General features: G+C 38.5%; 1 non-coding gene across 1 annotated transcript; it reads left to right on the forward strand.

Moving 5' to 3' along the window:
- Window positions 1-4327: 4327 nt before the first annotated feature.
- On the forward strand, window positions 4328-9042 carry VCF2 (VCP nuclear cofactor family member 2). The gene is made up of 3 exons (XR_012329165.1): window positions 4328-4413; window positions 6434-6493; window positions 8387-9042. It is a non-coding gene; the product is annotated as a VCP nuclear cofactor family member 2 (transcript).
- The last annotated feature ends 841 nt before the right edge of the window (window positions 9043-9883 follow it).

Consider the following 9883-nt stretch of genomic DNA (forward strand, 5'->3'; position numbering starts at 1 on the left):
GATGTTAAAAAAAACATTTTTGAGAAGCCGTATTTCAAGTTAGTAATCAGTCACAATCTCATGATGACAATCTAGTGAAGTAACCATTATGTCATAATAGTAGTTGGTACAGCAACAATAATTGGCTAACAGCACACTTGGAGAGTTTCTCCATTGTCTGTCTCTATACCACTTTCACAGGAGCATTAACAGTAAATAGACACAGGCAGCCACACCTGTCTTAAGTGTTATGTAGAAGGGGTTAAAAATCACTTAACCTGGAATTGTAACTTCAGGAAATGAAGACAATGGGCCTACTGAGGTAGATTTTGAAAATGTAGCTATTAAATTCTTCCTGTTCTTACTTTATTCCCAAGAGTCATTTAAAATTATGAAGCTAATGTTTAGAAATGAAATTTACAGCTTGACTTTTCAACCTAGAGTTCCTGTTTCATATTTTCCTTCTTCGTGTGGGTGATGTGTGCTTCCGACTTTAAATTATTGGAGTAGCAGATGATGACTTGTATTTTCTCTGACAAGATTTCACATATATGTATGCCACTGGCTCGCAAATTAAGTGTCCAAAATATCAATTGTTGGGTGATATTTTCTCCTCTCTCTTGTGGTTTATTTTCAGGGAAAGAAGAAGGAATCATAATAAAGAGGACAATCACCATTCTCCCCAGTCCAAAAGGAGTAAGAGACACCCTGTCTTTCAGGAGTCTCAGGATGCAGAGGTAGGAATATGGTCAGATAGCCTCTCTCTAGTTCATCCACTGCCTAAATTACATTATCCAATTGGTGCCCTGCAATTAAAAGAAATGTATCACTCCAAGAAACCTTCAAAAATGTATTCTTACTTGATTGCAGTGGCTTTTGAGCTGGAGCCCTTAGCCATGGTATGCAGTATCTCACAGAAGGTGGTAAGGAAGCACAGAAAAAGACTTAGTGAAAATGTAATCAGGAAAAGCTAGGTCTTAAACTTTTCTCCAGTCATAGGAGCAGGGAATAATCATCTTAACCCCCTCCCTTATTTTTAGATGGAGAATAAATTTTCAGGAGTATAATGATGTGTTATTGGCTAGAAGGGGATTCTTGATTTCTGGCTAGGAAAAGTGAAAATGAAATTGAGGATGGGGGAGTCTGGTGATTTTGCAAAGCTTTAATGGCGCTTGAATGGAAGAGCTTGAATTTTAATGACTTGTGGCATTAGCATAGTATTGTTTTAATTGAGGTATAGCTTACTAGGAGAGGATTAAAGGAACCTTGTTAAGTCTTTATGTATGAATCCTATTAGTTAATGACTAAGTAGTGCTCACTTGTCCCTTTTGTGAGCAAAAAGTGAAATGATTATCGATCCCTGTCCTCCTCCTGGAACCTCTACGCAGGTGGTGATAGTCCCAGATCCTGGGCAGCTACTTGGATGGGTAAATTGTAGCTAGGTATAACTCATGTAACTTGCTCTCTTAGATGCTGGCCTTTTTCGTTGAATATCTTTGCATGTTCAGGAGTACTGCTCTTTTTTGTTCAACCTTACATCTTTACAAATTACATCACCACTTTTCCTGTAAATCTGTGCCCTCATACATAAATATAAGCCTTCTAGAAAGCGCAAACACAAAGACACTAATGTTTTTTGTATTAGTCTCTCTTACTTGCCAAGACCATTCATTTTATATTTCAGATTGCCAAGTAGTAGCAAGAAATTGAGAGTGAAAAAATGTGTAGATATGAACAGAATTGGCTTATCGGGAACATATCTCTGCCTTTTTCTCTTCTGTACCTGAATTGGAAAAGATTTGATATCCCAATGCTAGAATTCCAAGGGAGCATCAGAAGTGAGACGAATGAGAGAGAAACAGAACCAGGAGCCCCACCTATGTTTAAAAATTAGAATTCTATAAAATCTACTCCACCCCCTTTTTTAAGCTGGTAGGAGCTGTCTCTTTGTCAGGTCGTTGTTTAAAGTAGTGTCAATTCATAAGACAACTAGAACATTTGGCATAATTTTTGAAAAGTGTTTTCTCTTAGGTTGACTGTAGATTTGGGTGTTCACATCGCCTTTAATTATACACATTCTAAGACACAGAACTGCTTTGGGAGACCTTATTTCGGATGAAACTGTCATTGAACAAAATAATGGTTGTTAGTCATGTTTTTATAACCCATGGCAAAATGTTAACTTCTGAAATTATCCTCCATTTAAAAGATACATTCAAAAATGCAGGGACAACCCTTTCCAAAAATGGCCTAATCTGTTGCATGCATTTTATGAAACTTTGCTCATGTTGTATACCAAGCAATCCTGAGCAGTTTTATATTCCAACTGGATGTTAAAATCTAAGTTGTTTTAAAGAATTGAAGATACATACGCACTCATGTTTTTCTACAGATGATGGTTACTTATCAATCTTTTGTTCAAATGCCATTAACTGAGTTGAAACAAAGTGAAGTTGTTTAAATTGTTTTATACTTATATAGATTCTATTATAAATATAATTTTTGACTTAGAAAACAACTTAGAACTCAATGTCTAGTTCAGCTTCATTTTATGAGGGAAACTGAGCTACAGAAAAGTGTAGATTATTTATCCCATTGACACAGAGAAGTTAACACATAAGTACCTTTGCCTTGCTAATTTGGAAAGTAATTGTAATTCAGCAGCCAAATTGATTTGATATCCTATGGCTCATAAGATTCTACAGTGTTTCATTGGTTTTAGCAAATATGAACGAGTCTTTCATTTCAAATGTGTTGGAACTTTGGGAGCACATATTTTAAGTGCTTGGATGGACTTGCTTAATTTAGTTTCTGCAGCTGCCTTAGAATAAAAATATTACGATTCTAGGTATGGGATATGTACTAGGGGTGAAAAATTTTTTGTTGTTGAGGTTCACATAAATGAAAAAGTTTAATACCAGCTTAATCTGCTTTTACAGTTAAGGAGAATTACATAATTCTCTGTTGTAAATATACACATGCATTCCCATTCTTTTTTGTTGAAGATGCTCTGTAATTAATATTCCTCCTCGTCTCTTCAGATTCTATTTATTCGCTGGTTCTTTCATTAGCCTGATAAGGTGCTCTTTCTCGCTCCTAACTAATTTTCTGTCTACCGTATTCTTCTCTCAAGTTAGTGGATCGTGTCTCCCCCTTTACCTCCCAGCTGTAATCTGCTTTCACTGCCTGTTACTTCTCATCCCCTTCATGCAACTATTCACTAAAACTTGGCTCCTCAGACCCCACCTGTCCTGGGAGCTTGGGGTAAACTTAAATGTCTCTGTCATTTCCTCCATGACTCCTGCTATCCTACTTCTGATGTGTATCGCATATATGCCTTCCTTTACATTTCCACTATCCTAATTCAGGCCTGCATTGCCGCTTGCTAAATGTATTGCAGAAATTTCCTCCATGGTCTCTGTGCTCTCATTCTCCTCCTACTCCATTCATCCATTAGAATCCTCTTCCTAAAAGTAGATCCGAGCATGTCTTTTAGGCTCAAGTACCTATTCTGACAGACTTCTCAGCATGACATTCAAGGCCCTTGATAACCTAGCTCTACCTTCTCATGCATATTTTGTCTCCCACAAACTCCTCTCCAGGAGGCCCCAGCCACATTGTATTACTAGCTTTGTCTCCTCAAAGACTCCTCTTCACCCTGCTTGTGCTCTTGTTGTTCTCTCCCTTTGTCACACCCATCCTATTAATATTCTCCCCATCCTCCAAGGCCCAGTTCAGATGCCATTCATTTTAAGGAACCTCTTCTATTTCCCTGGTCCGCATTCATTGCTACATTCCTGTCACTGCAATAGCTTAACGCTGTCATCCTCAAAGAGGATGCGTTCTTGATTGGGCTCAGGAATTAGCTGTTGGTTGAGTCCCTAAGTATCCCTGGCAAAGTACCTGCTTGTACATAGTAGGCACACAAGTAATTGTTTGGATAGTGGTTGTGTATCAGAACAACCTGTGCCTACCTGAGATAACCTCTCAGGATGGGGACCTGGCATGTGCATGTGAATCAAACTAACAAAAACCCCACAGGTGGTCCTGATGCCTATCTCCAAATAGAATGTGCTATGGAAGATCTCTGCTGGACTCAACTGAAACTTCTTTGGTTACAGTGTAAGCAGGCAGATTTCATTACGGCCCAAACTAATCTAAAATCCTGCCTTTTCACACAGACCTAGACCCTAGGACTTTTGTGTAGTGCTTTTGTAAATGTCATTTAGTGAGAGACCCTTGGTCAGAGTCTTTTATAAATGTAATTTTATTTTGCCGTGTACTTGAACTTACAAGGGTTTCAATTTTGCAGAGCATGGGCCTGTTCTCATTTGTCTTCCACAGGTATCAGCACTAAGCTTATATCGAATGGTCAGAGGAAAAAGAATGAGCTTTGTAACTGGCAAATACATTCTGATGAGACGTTTCTTTGAGGTAACAGGAGGATGGTGAAAAGCATTTATATTTTATGGGTCTTTCTCAATCCTGAAGCGTTTAAAATCTCATTTCTCTTCTGATGAAAGAATTTGCTCTCTTTCTAAAATCAATTGCAGTAAGGAAAAAGCTTCTGTAGTAAGATAGCAGTTTCAAGTGTCAAAACCATACGGTATCAAGGAGAAACCTTTTCATCCCAAGAACTCTGACAATAATAGGACTCATTAAGTGGGATATCTCGTATGAAGTATGTTCAAAAGGGTGAAATGAGACAAGGCCCAGGGTTGTATAACGTAGGCTATGTTTATTAGCTAATCAGCACTACTGGCCTAGAAAATGCTAGTGGATACGACGTTTTAGATGTTCTTTAGTAGTTTAAAGACAATCTCATTTACAGCATCAGTCCTTTTTTTTTTTTTTTGTGGTACGCGGGCCTCTCACCACTGTGGCCTCTCCCACTGCGGAGCACAGGCTCCGGACGCGCAGGCTCAGCGGCCATGGCTCACGGGCCCAGCCGCTCCGCGGCACGTGGGATCTTCCCAGACCGGGGCACGAACCCTTGTCCCCTGCATCGGCAGGCAGACTCTCAACCACTGCGCCACCAGGGAAGCCCCACAGTCCATTTTAAGTCTTTGGGTTTTTTTGGGTTTTTTTTTTGCAGTTTTTTTTTTTTTGACATCTTTATTGGGGTACAATTGCTTTACAATGGTGTGTTAGTTTCTGCTTTATAACAAAGTGAATCAGTTATACATATACATATGTTCCCATATCTCTTCCCTCTTGGGTCTCCCTCCCTCCCACCCTCCATATCCCACCCCTCCAGGCTGTCACAAAGCACCAAGCCAATCTCCCTGTGCCATGCGGCTGCTTCCAACTAGCTATCTACCTTACTACGTTTGTTAGTGTGTATATGTCCATGACTCTCTCTCGCCCTGTCACAGCTCACCCTTCCCCCTCCCCATAACCTCAAGTCCGTTCTCTAGGAGGTCTGCGTCTTTATTCCTGCCTTACCCTTAGGTTCTTCATGACATTTTTTTTTTCTTAAATTCCATATATATGTGTTAGCATACGGTATTTGTCTTTTTCTTTCTGACTTACTTCACTCTGTATGACAGACTCTAGGTCTATCCACCTCATTACAAATAGCTCAATTTCGTTTCTTTTTATGGCTGAGTAATATTCCATTGTATATATGTGCCACATCTTCTTTATCCATTCATCCGATGATGGGCACTTAGGTTGTTTCCATCTCCGGGCTATTGTAAATAGAGCTGCAATGAACATTTTGGTACATGACTCTTTTTGAATTTCGGTTTTCTCAGGGTATATGCCCAGTAGTGGGATTGCTGGGTCATATGGTAGTTCTTAAGTCTTTGTTTTGAAGTCAGAAGTAACTGAATGCAAAAGCAGGAGATGTGCCTTGGTCTTGTAGTAGCGTTCTCTAGGTTACTTACTTGGAAATAAAATAGTTGTTTTCCACAAAATAAATACATTTCTTGTGAATGCTTTAGAAAGTGAAAATATAAAAAATAAATAAAAAATAAAAAAGGATCCAAAGTCTCAAATTTTAAATAAATAAACAAACATGATGTCAGGGACATCCTTCTATATCAGTATAAATACAACTATATCATCATTGTTAATGGCTGACAAAATCACATTGTATGAATGGATGCACTATAACTTAGTCACTTTCCTGCTTTTGGACATTTAATTGTTTCTGATTTTCAGCTATTAACAACAATGCTGATATTATAAGCAGTGTCACAATGAACATTTGTACTTATGTCTCTACACAACTGGGTTTGAAAACACTTTAAATGAACTAGAAATTGGAGGCAGATCAATTTTTTCTTAACAATTATTCTACAGAAATCTCTTCTAGCTTGTTAATTTTAATGTACCATTTCATAGTCTAGCATCACCTAGTGTTACACTATAGTATAAAATGGATATGTTGTCATTTGAGATGAAATTTGATTCACCAGAAACTAATTATAGTTCTTACCTTGTTTTTCAGACAGTACCTGTAATGAAAAATGATCAGGAAAGCCAACTAAGAGAAACCAAAGTGTGTGTGGTGGGTTTCTTATCCAACGTAATACCTACTTATTTTTTAAATATTCATAACTTCACTATTTTATGCCACTGGAGATTTCAGATTTTTACCCTTGAGCTAGGAAAATCATCTTTTTGGATATTTTTTAAATTGGCCTTGACATTAAGTCCTGAAGTCAGTTTGATTGCTGTTGGTGACAACCTTCATTTCCATTGGGTCATTCTAATTCTTTCCTGGACAGTTCTTTTAATGTATGTCTCTAGTTGCATAAAGATGGACATAAGCTGTCTATGAGGACCTGTGGGCAGTTTGGTGTGCGGTCTATGTCGAGAAGCTTCAAATGACCGATGAGCCATGACCATTCTTGGTTTAAGTCTTATTAATGTTACCTTTGGTAAAGATTGCATTATAAGAAATGCAATACCCGCTGTTTGAGGAAAGCATCCTAGGAACTTGTTTAGAAAACTGGGAATTTATGAAGAAAGCACTAACCATTCTGTCTCTAGACTGCTGTTCTAATCTACAGATCCTGGACTTGAGTTGCCACATTTCCTGCCTCCAGCCAGCCCTACTCGCTTCAGACTGGCCTCCACAATCTTAATTGACAAGAGCCAATCCCTCAGTACCTATCCTGTTGCTCCTGTTTGTCCTGAATTCAGTGGTTTTTGTGTCCTGACAGACTCCTTGGTTTGTCTCAAGCTGAAGTCAAGGGGAGATTCTCTCAGCAACCAAGGACCTCTCTGTTCAGTCCTGAATGGGTTTCTCCTCCAGTTGCAGGGCTTGTCCCTCTACTTGTGCTACTAAATGTATAAAGGTATATAGTTATACCACCCCCTAGATTCTCTAATTGTTGAATATATTGTGCAGTGTTAAATACATTGCACCCGTAAAGTTGTCTGTCCATTTAAAAACTCTGAACAAAGGACCAGCATATACTTGAGCTCAGTGTTTGGTGAAGTTTAAATGTAAATGAAATAAAAATAATAGCATGTCCCCCCAAAATGCAATATCAAAATTGTTAAATATTGTAGTTCAGATATGGATCCTTGTCATTACTTTCTCCCTTGAGAATCCTAACACTGTAAGGGAGGAAATTCTTGACAATGACTGTTTTCAGGAATCCTTAGTAGTTTCTCCATTATGACAATGACCCTGAGTCATGTTAGAGTTCAATTAAAAACAGAATATTAGGTGCAAACACCCACACATACACCCCATATCACATCCATATTTGTTGAACAGCAATAAATACTAGTCTTAAAAATGCCAATAATTAACATATAACTTTCGTAAAATGTATATCAAGTGCCTTTCAGGATCTGAGTGTAGCCTTGCATTGATATAGGAGGACCACGTATGCCCACTATCAGGGGATAGGTACGAAATCATCACTGGTTTGTATATACGTGTGCATGTATGTATGTATGCATAAATGTATGTATGTAACAAGTTATTTGTTTTATTTTAGTGTGCTCCCAAAATCCATCTTATTCTTTATGGGTGTACTTTTACTACATTCTGTAGCATTGATCGATGCTTTCTCTTGGAGGGTGAGAACTTACTTTTCTGATGCACGTTATTAGGATAAGCTCCTGCTGCAAGCAGGTACAACCGATTAGTGAAGGGATTTGAAATTAGAAGGCCTGTGTTTGAATCCTCACTCTGCCACTTCCCAGCTACGTGACATTGGGCAAGTCAATGGATCTCAGTTTCCTCATCCATAAAATTGTGGATGTTAATCCCAACTTAATTTACGGGTTGCTGTGTTGTGAGCATAGATTGAAATATTTTAAGTGGCTCTAGTTTCTAAACCATTAAGGCTTAGTGTAGTGGTTGATGCTGCTATTCTCCAAGATGAATACGAAAAATAGTAATAGCGTAATACTCATCCTGTTTCTGTTTTTTATCCTCCAGTCTTCAAGCAGTGATAAAGACAGGAGCAGCAGCAGTGTTAATACCCCAGAGAGAGTAATTGGACCAGAAAGCAGCTTAAACCAGATCGTTGCTGAACCCAACATGAGTACACCTCAATCCTCATATGAGGAGCATGTACTATGCCAAGGTTCTTACTCCCACATCAACCAGATCTTAAGGGAGGAACACTTCAACAGCCTACAGCAGCAAGGACAATCTCCAGCATGATGAACTAGGAGCTCCTTATTCCAGCCTAAAATTTGTTTATGAAAGCAATTGCACACACACAAAAGGGTCTGTTGGCTTTTCAGTCTATATTTTAAACAACAGGCTGAGGGACAATTGTTTGACTTGGAGTTTTGCTGCACATTTGCTATTTCAAAGGGGGCTTTGAAGCAATTTTTATAGAATTTTTTTCAGGTTGGGTGTCAAATCTATGAGGCAAACTCACCTTCAGGTTGAATCCATAGAATGTCCAATTCAGATTGGTTTCCAAATCTGTCGGTTAGAAACTCTAGTCAAACATCCTTTGAAAATGAAAGATCTTCAGTTTAAAAAAATTAATAGGCTAGTGAAGAACATGACATTTTCATGAAAAAAGGTGTTACTTTATTCCAAAGTATAGATAGCTTGATTCAGTCTTGCACTGAATTGGACTGCCATACTGCCTCTCAGAAGGCAGATGTCTTATTGAAATTACTCTCAACTTGTGAGGGGCCCAATTAGACCCAATTTAGACTATATAAGTGAAATCTCTCTAGTAACTGTCTCCACTCTGTATTTCTAGAAAGAATGTTTCTAAGACTCTTGTATACTCAGATAACTTCTGTACCATTAATCCTCCGGAGTGTGCATTTCAGACTTAGTATTAAACATTGCACAATTCTGTCAGTCAATAAGTACATAAAAACTTTCTGTCTTGCACATAAACCTGTTTAATTATTAGTAGTTTATGTGATCTCACTTACAATTCTACCTATTATGTCTAGAGTTAATGCTGAGAAAGGATAAGCTACCTGGCCCAATGTCTAAAGTAACAAGAGTTGTTAAACTGGTTTGACAACCCTCCACTTTATGTTTCAGGGACCCCTTCACAGAGACTAGGGGGCCAGTTTCTGTCATTGAAACTGCAAAGTTTGGTGTGGCTTACAAACAATGGCTGAGGCACCATTAGAAGAAATAGGCAGTAGTTGTGTCTATTTAGAGAGAGATGGATATGCTCCCATGTTCTTCAGTTATACTAAAGGGCTAATCAGATTTGAAGAGTGATTTCATAGACATGCCTGCTTCTTCAGTGATGAGCTGTGTTAACAAGGAGCCAGAATGTATCCAGTTATCTGTCTGCCCTGCCGAGTGCCAGAGGTACAACATGCCACTAGATTTAAAGGAAAGGGCCCTGGTGTCTAATAAGAATCTCTTCCATGTTCACATCATTCCCTACTCAATATATTTGACAGTCCACACAGCAGAAACAAGTAGATATGAGAATTAAAGGTA

Source organism: Tursiops truncatus, chromosome X (assembly GCF_011762595.2).
Source record: "Tursiops truncatus isolate mTurTru1 chromosome X, mTurTru1.mat.Y, whole genome shotgun sequence".
NCBI classification, from domain to species: Eukaryota; Metazoa; Chordata; class Mammalia; order Artiodactyla; family Delphinidae; genus Tursiops; species Tursiops truncatus.